Raw genomic sequence first — 13,438 nt, forward strand, 5'->3', positions numbered from 1 at the left:
ATATATATATATATATATATATTAGGGCTGTCAGTCGATTAAAAAATGTAATCTAATTAATTACATGATGTTTCAATTAATTTATCTAATTAATCACAATTAATCACAAAATACATTTTAAGTATCAAGTAGACATTACAAATTGTAGCTTTAGAAATATTTTATTTCATTTAACAAAAAAATGTATTACACATAAACATTTAGGCTACAATGGCCTAACATAAACTATGGAACATAAAAGAAGATAATCTGAGAAACATCTCAGTATTGTTTGTTCATACAATGAAAGTCATTGGTAACAAAACAGCTTTGTTACCAACAGTCTTCAAAATACCTTCTTTTATGTTCCACAAAAGAAAGGTTTGAAATGACATGAGGGATGTGAGAGTAAATTATGACAGAATTAAATTTTTTTGGGTGAACTATCCCTTTAAGGTTATTATTATTAATTAAATGATACTCTAAATAATAAACTAAATCTGCCAGCAGGTGGCGGTAAATGTAATTCATTCGATTCGTTAAAACGGCTGATTCATTCAGGAATGAAGTAAACGGCTCTCTTTATGAATGGGCTTTTGAATCATTGATTCACACAATTCGTTCAAAATGAGGATTCATTCAGAAACTAAACATCTGTGTTCCTCCAAGACGCACAACAATTCTGTTATGGCTTTAAAGGTAATATATTCTTTGCAAAATTGAGCAAAAACACATAATATTGTGTTTAAAATATAACACAATATCAACTTCTTATTTACTGAACTGTTGTATAAAATCACATTTAAACTCATTATATTCGGGACAAAATCAGCACTCATGTAATAGCCTACTGCTCTCCTTGCTCGTGTGATATCGTATGATATAAGTATGAGACAAAAACACATACAGGAGCATTTTTGCACCAATATCTTGAATTTTAGGGCATAATTGCATTTATGTAGTTGTTGCCCTGCATCATATTTGTCAACAGTCAATGGTATGAAATGTAAGATGATGTACAGGTCTGCGGGCGGGGCCAGTACATTATCTGTGTTAAAATATTTTAATCGCGTTATTTTTTTATAACTAATTAATTAACCCAACCCCGGCCCGTAAACCTACAATTTGTCAATAAAGCACAAGATATGACAGGCAGATACAACTACAGTCATAATTTATTTTAAAAATTAGTGCTGCCCCCTAATAGTCGACTAATCATTAGTCGACCAGAAGAGGCTTGGTCGACCAAAATGTTATTAGTCGCTGAAAAAAAAATCCACAGGCGAAGTCTCACACAGTCTGTGACTAACAGTAACGTTTAGTCTATGGTAATACAGTACATCAGGCAGGACATCCAAACGCTCGCCTATCATTCATCGACCTCAAATATGGCTTATCATCTGAAATATGTAAGTATTGGCAACTTTACATGGCCGCTCAATCTAATGTTAACCTAGAGATATGTGTGCTCTTGTGTCTGTGTGGAGTTGAACGGTAGCGTTTACCTCAGGACAGATTGAGGCGCCGGTGCGCTCACTTGCTCCTAAAATACTGGTCATTTTTGGTCATACAGATAAGAGTAATAAATCTTTCAAATATGTAAAGACTCTACATTTATTTGTGTGCACTCACAATAAAAACAAATTACGCTTTTATGAAATAATGAAAGCAAACAGGATGTGCTTTCTGCCGTCTCGGTCTGTGAACTTGGGCGCGAAACTCCATGTATATCTTTACGTTACAAACATAAAAAATATATCTATACAGAGTGAAATGTCTACTTTCAAATGAACCAATTCAAATGGAAGACAAATATTCTCAGATTATGTAATCCGTATGAAACATGCATACAGGCACATCACTTCTGCAGAGATGACGAGTCTGTGTCGTCGACTTAATCTCTTAAACCGAGAACAAAGAAAGCACTAGTTTATCAAATTATTAAAATGTTAATACAGTCTCTCCTTACTGTTTTTCACTGACATGTTCATAATCATTACTTCTGCCGGTGCGCTGTGGCAAGCTTTATGCATGTGCTTGAGTGCTTATTAGGCTATATGCAATTAAAGGCTCATTATAATGATTTAAATGGTTTATTAATAAACGTGCGATTAGTCGACTAATGCTTAAAATGAACGACTACTAGTCGACCAGAAAAATCCTTAGTCGAGGACAGCCCTACAAAAAAATATTAATATTCTGATTCTTCCAAGGCGAAACAATTGATTTGTGAGAGGAATAGACGCAATCGCTGTCTCTGTCCGCCGTAAAGTAGGGATGGGCGTATCGATCTTAAAGGGGGTCATATGATGCTGCTAAAAATAACATTATTTGGTGTAATGAAATGTTTGTGGTTTAAAGTTCAAAAAACACATTATTTTCCACATACTGTACCTTATTGTTTCTCCTTTATGCCCCGCCTTTCTGAAACGTGTCGATTTTTACAAAGCTCATCGGTCTGAAAGGCTAGGTGTGCTCTGATTGGCCAGCTATCCAGTGCGTTGTGTTTGGCCGAATACCTCAAGCGTGAGACGGAAATGTTACGCCCCTCACATACTGTTGATGCCCTGTCCGGCCGGAGCGACGAGACATAAACATTAAAACCCATTATAAACAAGGCATTTGTTGCATCCAGTGGGGGCATAATTACTGATTATAATGACTTATACTGTCTTTTTACGCATTGCGTTGCATTGCATCGCATCGCACCTCGTAAACATAAAACCATGTCTGCATTTGTTATCGGAGAAATGACAAACAACAAGCCCTACTCTACACTGCCCAAAACTCGTGTTTGAATCATCAGTGGCAACGAAAAACACAGCGGCCTAGCGTGAGGGGAAGCCCCGCCTTAGTGTGCGCTGAGGCCGGGATAGAGTGAGCTGAGGCGGGCTGGACTCCGCTTTGTCCACGGTGAAAGTTGATGTATTCCCTCAGCGACCAGCGCAGATCAGCTCTAGGCATGACGAAGCGGATATTGTCCTCTTTTGGAAGACCAAACAAAGTAGTTTCGCTTTCACAATGAAACACATAGCGTCTTCACGACATGGCTGCTGCGTCAACAATACTACAGCGAGAATAAAAGTTACGCCTTCTTTCTTTGCGTGAACATTTGGGCGGCGTTATGCAAATCTTCCCAGATCGTGACGTAGATATGTGGGGGCGTGTTAGAACAAGGTGTTTTAGGTAAGCGTGGTTAACTCTGAACTTTTATAAAGAATATCTCTTTGGATTTGAGACTTTAGTCTTTGCAACTTTACAGATCTTCTTTATGCACCAAGAGCTTGTAACACTGCAAAGACAAAGGAAAACTTGAAATCGCATCATATGACCCCTTTAAGTATCGATACTGATGCGAGTATCGAAAGTATCGATACTCAAACAAAAAATATCAATACTAAGGTGTGTTTTATTTACCAGTGATTTTGTTTATTTAAAATAATAATAATAATAATGCGTACAAATGCATTGAATTGGACGAAAAACCTTTGTTCACAAGTAATTGTGTAGGATAGAACTATTTTCCTGCTCATCTGAACACACGCAAATGTTGCAAGACAGAACCAATCCATCACAGAGAGTGTTCACTCACTTCTGACAGTGCATTCAAACAGAACTGCGTTTCCAAAAAGTATCATAAGAAAGCATTAAAGCTTTTGGGAACAGCAGCCCTGAACAATGCTTATCAGAAGACAGAAAAAAAAAACTTATGTTTGAGTTATTTCACAATAAACAAATTGAAATCATAGACTACATAGTTTGTACAATTACATTTATTTAAATTGAACGTTGAAAGATAATATTGATTATGTTCTATTCTGTAATGTTAATAGAAATCATACACTGTCAGAACAAAAAGGTTGCATTTTATGGATGCAACAGCCTGTCACTGGCAGTCCCTTATGATAATGAACCATGGTTTTACTAAAGTGACCATAGTTCAACTGTAGTATTTGTAGATTTGAATCATGTGTTAACAAAAAACACATTTGAACCATGTGTAAACTAAAATATAACCTAATAAATTACAATTAAAGCGTATTGAATGTTAAAATGCGTTTTAAACAAAGTTAAGTGGTTATCATTACCCATTTTACTCTTAGTAATTTAATACATTTCATAATTTAAAAGTTTAGTTCATAAGTATCATATCGATATCGACGATACTGCCTTGAAAAATATCGCTATCGTATCGAAAACAAAATAAGTGGTATCGCCCATCCCTACTGTAAAGCTCATCCTGTGTGCTGCAGTCTAATCGAATTCAAAAAATGTCGCCCGAAGAAGCCTTACGTCAGCCTTGGTTGTGCAATATCATTGGCTCTTGTGTGTCTCGTGACCGATTGCATCATGCTACGGGACGGGAGTATCTTTTTGAATGAGATGTGAGCGCGTTAATGGAGCGGGATCATTTTCAGCGATTAAAACCTTATGTTTTACTACTCTCTTCTTCGCATTAAGATATCGTATGACTTCAGAAGACTTGGAATTCAACATGACTTGTTTGTAATGTTTTTGTACTGTTTTTTTTTATGGTCAGTTTTTGCAATAAATACCTGTGACTGTACTTTTATTTGCCTGCTACATGTTTTATATTGTTCAGAAGTGGGTAGGTTTAGGGTAGAGGTGGGGTTAGTTGCTCCAATGAAAGTATAAATTAATTTTAAATTATTGCTATTTTTTACAAATGCTTGCAACCCATTAAATTAAGACAAACAACTGAAAATAATGGAGGACCCTGCATGTTGAAAAGTGATGCTAAAGGGTACCTTGAGCATCAAAAAGTGACGCCAAGGGGTCCTGACCAAGCATCAATATGTGACGAGTTGGGAGTGAGAACGTGTTGTTCCCAGAGATGGTGTATCTAACTCTTTCCAGATGTAATGTAGAAGTGATTCCAGTTAGCCAGTCAGAAAAGAGAGGCCTAACATTTTTGTTCCACAAAAACAGAATAACTTTTTTAGATAATCATTCCATATTGAACAGGTAAACGTACCTTCGGACTGAGAGACTCCAGCAAATCTGCAACAAAACATTTCTATCCTTGGGTCAGGGAGTAGAACACTGTTATAGACCTTGGCAAAGAACTGCAATATTTCTACCACAATATTTCTTCTCTTGTACACAGAACCCGAAATTGATTATGATGTATATTTTCTTAGTTTAATTGTCCTTACTTTATTGTCAATAGGTTATTTTTTCAATTTCATATTTAGTAATTGTTTTTGTATATTTTTACAGTTTCATAGTTGAATCATACACTTCAGAAACGACTTGATGTTTCAAGTCACTGTTTAACTTACTGGATAGTTAGATGCCAGAGAAGTCTAATAAGGCCAGTATAGCCATCTTGAACATTTTTGGGACATATTCTAATGATTATGATGAATGAATAAAATTAAGAAGAGGATCTGTGACTTCTGGAAGCAATTTTGTTCAGTAGCTTAGTATAGGGTCTAACATGTTGATTTTGAAGATTTAACAGATTTAGACAATTCTTCCTCTCATATAGCAAAGAGTGGATGGATTTGTCAGGGGGTCTATAACCCCTTAATTCTAGGTTGCAACAAAGTCAGATTGTGCAGAGGACTCATCTTGTTCCCGTGGTTTTGTCCCGATGACCGTCTAGGTGACGAGGTCTTCAGTCCTCTCTGGGGTTCATCTAGTTGTCCTGGTGTCCGCTGACTGTAGGGGTTGTCTCTAGGTGCTGATCTACCATCTGGTCTGGATACGTACTGGATCCGGGTGGCTGCAGTAACCATCTGATCTGGATACAGTCTAGATCTGGTGGCTACGGTGACCTCGGAACAAGAAAGAAACAGACTAATATTAGCATAGATGCCATTCTTCTAATGATGTAGCAAGTACATCAGGTGTTATGGGAAGTGTTCCCGGTTCCGGTTGACCTAATTAATGCAGCCTAACAATCCTTTAATGGATTTGAATTATAGAGATGTGTTAGTGTGTTATGTACTGTATAAGCCAGGTTAAAGAGATAGGTTTTTAATCAAGATTTAAACTGACAGAGTGTGTCTGCCTCCCGAACCGTGTTAGGTAGATTGTTCCAGAGTTAATTACTTTATAGGTAATTAGCAAGATTTTAAAATCTATATGATGTTTAATAGGGAGCCAGTGCTTTGTTGACAGAACCAGGCTAATATGGTTATACTTCTTGGTTCTAGTAAGAAGCTGTGCTTTGAACCAGCTGGAGTTTGTTTATTAAGCACACAGAGCAACCTCCCAATGCAATAATCTAACCTTGAGGTCATGAACGCATGAATTAACATTTCTGCATTGAACATTGAGAGCATAGGTCATAATTTAGATATATATTTGAAATGAAAAAAAATGCGGTTTTGCAAATGCTAGAAACGTGGCTTTCAAAAGAAAGATTGCTATCCAATAGCACACCTAGGTTCCTAACTGATGACGAAGAATTGGCAGAGCAGCCATCAAGTGTTAGACAGTGTTTTAGGTTATTATATGCAGAGGTTTTTGGTCCTATAATTAACACCTCTGTTTTTTCAGAATTTAACAGTCAGAAATTACTAGTCATTCAGTTTTTATATCAACTATGCATTCCGTTAGTTTTGCAAATTGGTATGTTTCGTCGGGCCGCGAATAAGAGTAGAGTATCTTCAACATAACGGTAAAAGCTAACACCATGTTTCCTAATAATGTCTCCCAAGGGTAACATGTAAAGCATGAAAAGTAACAGTCATAGTACCTAGAGCCTTAACCCTATGGGGTCTGAGGGTGTTTTGGGGCCCTGGAGAGGTTTTGACATGCCCTGACATTTGTGCTTTTTTCAGTTAGTTATAAACATATTAATGGCTAAAGTTTAATAACACTGTATTCAGGACAAACTGGGCTACAATAATATGTGAGCAGCATGTATGTACGGAATTGTGTTTTTAAGAAAACAATGTTTATGTGTGCTTAGTAAAAAAACTTAAATTTTAAAGTCACTGAAATAATTCCATAAAACACATACAGAACATTTGTTCACAAGATTTTTGAGAACTGGATCTTGTAGTCTAGATTTTTTGCTTCAAAATTATGTGAAAATCATCTTACTCATTCACAGAAAACAATATATTGATTTAAATATTCTAAGAATATTATGCGTGAATTATCATGCATAATACTGTGATTCACACCTGAGAAGACAAAGACCTGCATAATGAGCTGTTTATTGAGCCTTTCAGTCAGGTGTGTGACTGAGAAGGAATTACTACAAGAAAGAATGTGAGGAAAAAAGAAATTTAGATATTTTTTGTTTGTAGTTTATAGTTTATTTAGAATATATATAACTATTACATCAAATAACTTGAGATTCACTTGTGAGTGTAGTTAAACTGTTTATTAGGAACAAACAAAAAAACAGCAACACAAGAGTTATGCTGCTGTCCATTTATATTTATGGCTCTTTGCACTGTAATAAGTGAGACTCACGTCATCAAAGACATTGTGATTTTTGAGTCATACGTCACTCAAGGTGCGGTTATGAGTATATCAGATGACCAATTCCCACCTTGCTCAGTTCATAGCGTCAGTCGAGAACTGTTATTTTGGCAATATGAGTGTGCTTCCCACAAGCTGTTCAACAATTTGACATTCACAAACTGGAGGGAGTTGGTCAACTGATTTATCTGAAAAAATTGTGGTTTAGATAGCTAGTAGAGCCTTGGATCATCAACACAAAGAAGACACAATTGTAATAAGATTAATGGAATTTATTAACAATAGATTTGCAAGAGTAAATACAACTAGTGATGATACCAGTAAATGAATATGCATTGCTAATAGATAATAATAGACAACTAAATATGAAGGAAGATACCACATAAATTGTAGAAACAATTAAACGGAGTGAACACAGAATGGCAAAACGCAATGCTGTTGAGCTGAATGTAGCAATGGAAGAGCTTTCTATGGTAATGTTGCTTATGGGAACCACTTAATGGCACTGGTGGAATTAACGATAAATAACTGCTTATTTGTCTCTGAACAACTATTATTTGTAATGCTTACCCCAAGTAAATGTTATCTAAATGGTTTAGAAAAACATAGGCTGCATGTATAAACTAAGCCATGGTCTTTTGGAAAGAGGTTTGGTAAGTTTATAATTACGTTCCACAGGCGGGTGATCAGTCAGGCGGTAGAGACGTCTTCCACTGGTGATGCAGACTGCGTGCAGTGTTGAGGGCACAGAGTTGCGTTCCGGTAGCCGTCGATGCGCTGACCTGGAGGATGCTGAACATCTGTTGTGCCACAGGGGGCCCTTAGAGCATTAGTCGGGCAGCTGGGTCCGATGGGTCTTCACGGGGTCCTTTGCAGCCTGGTTGTGTCGTTGAGGAGCCGTGTGTTTCAGGCAGTGTCTGCCAGTCCTTTGCGGACTGGGTTGCTCTGCTTTCAGAGCGGCAAGAGTAAGACGGGGTCCATCACTGCTGGATCCTTTGCAATTGAAGGGCAGCCAAATGCGATAAGGAAGGTTTACTCAGGAGCTGAGTTGAACCTTAGCTATCTTGAAATCTCTTTCCTCGTCAGGCCAGAAACTCAGAAAGCTTTATGTTACTGTCCCTCTGGATGTACCGGAGACTCAGAACTTTGGTGTTTCTGTTAGTGTCTCTCTGGATGAAAGACTCAGAAGAGTGTATCTGTTATTGCCTCCTTCCACACAGGTTGGAAACACAGAACGGGTATCTGTTACAGTCTCTTTGGACAAAAGACTCAGAACAGGGAGTGTCTGTCGGAAAGGATACTTTTATCCCTTTCTGATGAGGAGGATATTGGAATCTGGCTCCTCTTCATTCCAGGAATGTGATTGGCCACTTGTGTCCAAGGCCCAAGTGTGGAACTCATTTGCATACAGTGGAGTACAAAGTTAAACAGCATCTTTAACATTTCACCCATGCAATATTTCTTTACCAAACCTCTTTCAAACTGTTATCAGCATCTCTTCTGATACATTTTCAGTCAAATCGTTTTCTGTGTGCTAGAGCAGAGCTAGAGCCTTGCATATCAGCCCGGGCCCGATTTTTTTACACCCCTCGGGCCGGGCTTCAGGACAATTTTCACATCATAGTTCAGACGCAGGGCTTCGGGCTTGTTTTAGGCTACTCCTTATTTTTATATTTTAGACATTCATAAATTAGTGATGAGAAAAGATTGTGGAAACAACATGAGACCGTACTACCGTGACTGTCAAGAGCGGCTGGGACGGTGTTTAGTGTCCTGCAGCAGCAGCATGCTTGCCTTCAGTGCAGCTGAACAGTTCTGCGTTCAAATGCACGCAATAGGCTTAAGTTTGCCGCAAAGCACCGGCAAAAGTAATTACCATAAATGCGTCAGGGGGAAACAGTAAGGAAATATTATATATAATTATTTACTAATAAACTAGTGTTTTCTGAGTCAGTGTCGCAAGGATGAAGTTGTCGATCCTGACTCGCCATCTCCTCAATAGACGCGCCTTTAGAGAGAAGTGCATCTTTACGGATTATGATGAGTTTTTGTTTTTGATTTGTTTTATTTCGTTAAGTAGTAATTTAAAGCTTTGTATAGATATATTTATCATGTCAGTGAGGCATGTATTCGCTGAGTTTTGGTTCATTTTTGTGAAGCGCTCCTGTTGAAGAAGAAACGGCAGAAAGCGCATCATGTTTGTTTTCTTTATTTTATAAAAGCACAACGTTTAAGTTGTCGATCCTGACTCGCCATCTCCTCAATAGACGCGCCTTTAGAGAGAAGTGCATCTTTACGGATTATGATGAGTTTTTGTTTTTGATTTGTTTTATTTCGTTAAGTAGTAATTTAAAGCTTTGTATAGATATATTTATCATGTCAGTGAGGCATGTATTCGCTGAGTTTTGGTTCATTTTTGTGAAGCGCTCCTGTTGAAGAAGAAACGGCAGAAAGCGCATCATGCTTGTTTTCTTTATTTTATAAAAGCACAACGTTTTGTTGATATTGTGAGTGCACACAAATAAAAGTAGACCCTTTACAGTTACGAATGATGTATTACTCTTACCTTTATGAGCAAAAATGACGGCGTATCCACTGAAGAAACTGCAAGTGATCGCACTGGCGTCTCTATGTCCTGCAAAGCACGCTTTAGCTTCCACTCTCTGCACAAACTATTGGATACAGCGCACATTTATCTAGGTTTAAAGTTTAAACATTGTTATATGCTTGAACTGTTTTATATCTGTAGATTTTATTTTAGGCAAGTCATGATGATATTAGAAGGCTAAATTGATCACTGTCTGACGCTGGCCGCTTAGTCGTTACTTTAAATGCCTAACGTTAATTAGACTGTGAGTAGGCTACTGCTCATGTCTGAAAATAATATATGAAAAACAAAATTATTTTACATAAAAACATTAGGCTATAGCTTAATTTATTTAGTACATTTTTAAATTAATGTAAAAACTCAAATGAATTGTAAAACTAAAAGTTTTTTTTTTTAAATGTGTTCAGCACGGGGGGCCGCATTTGAATTCGTGACGGGCCGCATGCGGTGATTTAAGGTCTCCAAACATGGGTATGAATGGATTTGGATCGATTTTTGTGGCCTTTCTTTTTTTTTCGGCCACTGGTGTTGCATCCAGAGAAATTGGAGGAATTTTTATGGAAGTCATTTCCTAAACCTTAGGATTGGGTGTGATGGTGAGGGTCAACCCGTAGTCCAATGAGAAGTCCTCTCTTAGGTGGTCGTGGGTGCAGAAGGTCTCCCTTCCTGTCCTGCTAGAGGTTTCTGGCAGTTGTCTTGGCAACTTATCTGATGGTTCTGAACATTTGTTTATGTTCCTCCACCAAGATCCAATCACAGTGGGGCACATCTCCCTCCACACCGGCAGTTAGAGAGGGTCATTTTGAATGCCAGTTTGACTGTTGTTCACTACAACACGTGCCCTGGCAGCCTGAGCATTGGTGTTTCGACACAGAGTTGACACAGATCTGAGATATCATCACTCTGCTGCAGAATTTCAGTGCCATTAACATCAATTTCATGTGACAGTATTAAATGTAGAGTATGATTTTGACAATGAGTAGGTCCTGACACGTGTTGTCTAACCCCAATAGAGTTCAGAATGTCTATAAATGCTGATCCCAATGCATCTCTTTCATTATCAATATGGATATTGAAATTACCAACAAAAAGGGCTTTATCTGCAGCCAACACTAACTCATATAGAAAATCAGCAAATTCTTTAATAAAATATGTATGGTGCCCTGGTGGCCTGTATACAGTAGCCAGTACAAACGTCACAAGGAATTTATTTTTAACACTTGTTTCTCTGGATGATGTGAAGCACCGAATTATACTTGAAACCCGACCTCTGCGAAATACTGAAGATGTTGCTATAAACTGTAGCAACACCTCCCCCTTTACCTTTTAGGCTCATGTTTATAACAGTATTCTTGGGGGGTAGACTCGTTTAAAGTAATGTAATCATCTGGTTTTATAAATCATATCATTTACAAAAAGCACTTTCGTAGAAAGTGATCTAATATACAATAAGCCAAGCTTTATCATTTGTTTATCTGTATTACATCTGTTTTTTATATGTTGAACATCAATTAAATTGTTACCCTTAAATTGGTTTGGACTTTTTTTTTTTTGCTGGTTCGGGGAGCAGACACAGTCTCTATAGTGTGATATCTAGGTGGAAGGGTCTCTATGTGCTGAGAATTAACTGACTTCTGTGACGTGAGGTGGCTAGCAGACCGTCGGTTTAGCCCGTCTTTCTGCTTCCTGACCTGGGCCCCAGTTAGTCAAGTACAAACTCTAAGACTATATGCCACCCCCGGAGGGATGAAGATCATCTTCTTTCAACAGGTCAGGTCCGCCCCAAAAACTCATCCAATTGTCTCTGTTACTTTTGTTATTCTGCGAGCACCACTTAGACGTCCAGCCATTGAGTGACAACGACACCACGGTAAGCAGGGAGGGGACCAGAGCATATTACAGTGTCTGATATCGTACTTGCAAGTTCACACACCTCTTTAATGTTATTTTTAGGGATCTCTGACTGGCGAAGTCGAACATCATCAACAGGTCAGGTCCGCCCCAAAAACTCATCCAATTGTCTCTGTTACTTTTGTTATTCTGCGAGCACCACTTAGACGTCCAGCCATTGAGTGACAACGACACCACGGTAAGCAGGGAGGGGACCAGAGCATATTACAGTGTCTGATATCGTACTTGCAAGTTCACACACCTCTTTAATGTTATTTTTAGGGATCTCTGACTGGCGAAGTCGAACATCATTAGTGCCGACGTGAATAACAATCTTACTGAATTTACGTTTAGCATCAGAATCAGAAGAGCTTTATTACCAAGTATGTTTACACACACAAGGAATTTGACTTGACAGGAGCTTCCAGTGCAGAAGAAAGTACAGACATAGTGCAGACATACATAGGAATAACACAGTAGGGATGGAATATAACACTAATATAAGAAGAAAAAAACAGAAATTAAATAATGTACTATACACAGAAATACAGATGTGGCCATTAAGAATGCGCATCTTTTCCACAAGGCATGCGCAATTCGTGAAAAAAAAAAACCTGTGAGCACGTTGTTTAGAATTTAAATAAATGTGGTGTGCTTCACAGAATATCCACCAGATGACGCATGGAACAACATACATCTACAGTCCAGACCAAATTGCTCGTAAACACTTTGCAATTATTCGTCTTCGACCGAATTTTTTTTATTTGTTCAATATATTTAAATTGGTTAAATATGCTTATAGATTATTACAGTACATTACATTTAAAAACTAGAACTAACATAATTATCAGTGTCTGATAAATTATTAACTGCATTTAATGTTGTGATTGTGAGAAAACATCCACAATAAAATATAAATAAAATGGTATTAGACACAAATATTTGATATGGTAATACGTACACTGAAAAATGTATTTACACTTGACTGCATGAGTGTAAAGCGGATCATTATTTGATGAGCTTTGTAAACAATTTATTGCGCTAGCGCTGCGTTTGGGAGATCATGTTTACAGTAGGCTACACAACTAATTTATTGTGTATATTTATCTTTATTCAGTTGTTAAAGTTATTTGAGAAATATTGTGACTACCAGCTCATTATTTATTATTTTGTTGTTGTTATTTTAAATTTAAAGATTTAAATTATGCGTGTGTGTGCAAAAAGAGAAGTGATCTATATGGAGTTTTAGCATTACTGTTTCCATAGTAGTAAAATGTTATGTATATATGTGACCCTGGACCACAAAACCAGTCATAAGGGTAAATTTTTCGAAATTGAGGTTTTATGCATCATCTGAAAGCTGAATAAATAAGCTTTCCATTGATGTATGGTGAGAATATAAGAATATTTGGCCGAGATACAACTATTTGAAAATCTGGAACCTGAGGGTGCAAAAAAAATCTAAATCGCCTTTAATGTTGTCCAAATGTTCTTATC

At 37.5% G+C, this 13,438-nt stretch overlaps 1 protein-coding gene across 3 annotated transcripts in view; it reads left to right on the plus strand.

Annotated features, from left to right (window-relative positions):
- Positions 1-13,438, plus strand: part of mre11a (MRE11 homolog A, double strand break repair nuclease) — a 134,596-nt gene that overhangs the window by 84,102 nt on the left and 37,056 nt on the right. The gene's annotated exons all lie outside the window — the stretch shown is intronic.

Source organism: Sinocyclocheilus grahami, unplaced genomic scaffold, assembly GCF_001515645.1.
Source record: "Sinocyclocheilus grahami isolate Dianchi unplaced genomic scaffold, SAMN03320097.WGS_v1.1 scaffold171.1, whole genome shotgun sequence".
NCBI classification, from domain to species: Eukaryota; Metazoa; Chordata; class Actinopteri; order Cypriniformes; family Cyprinidae; genus Sinocyclocheilus; species Sinocyclocheilus grahami.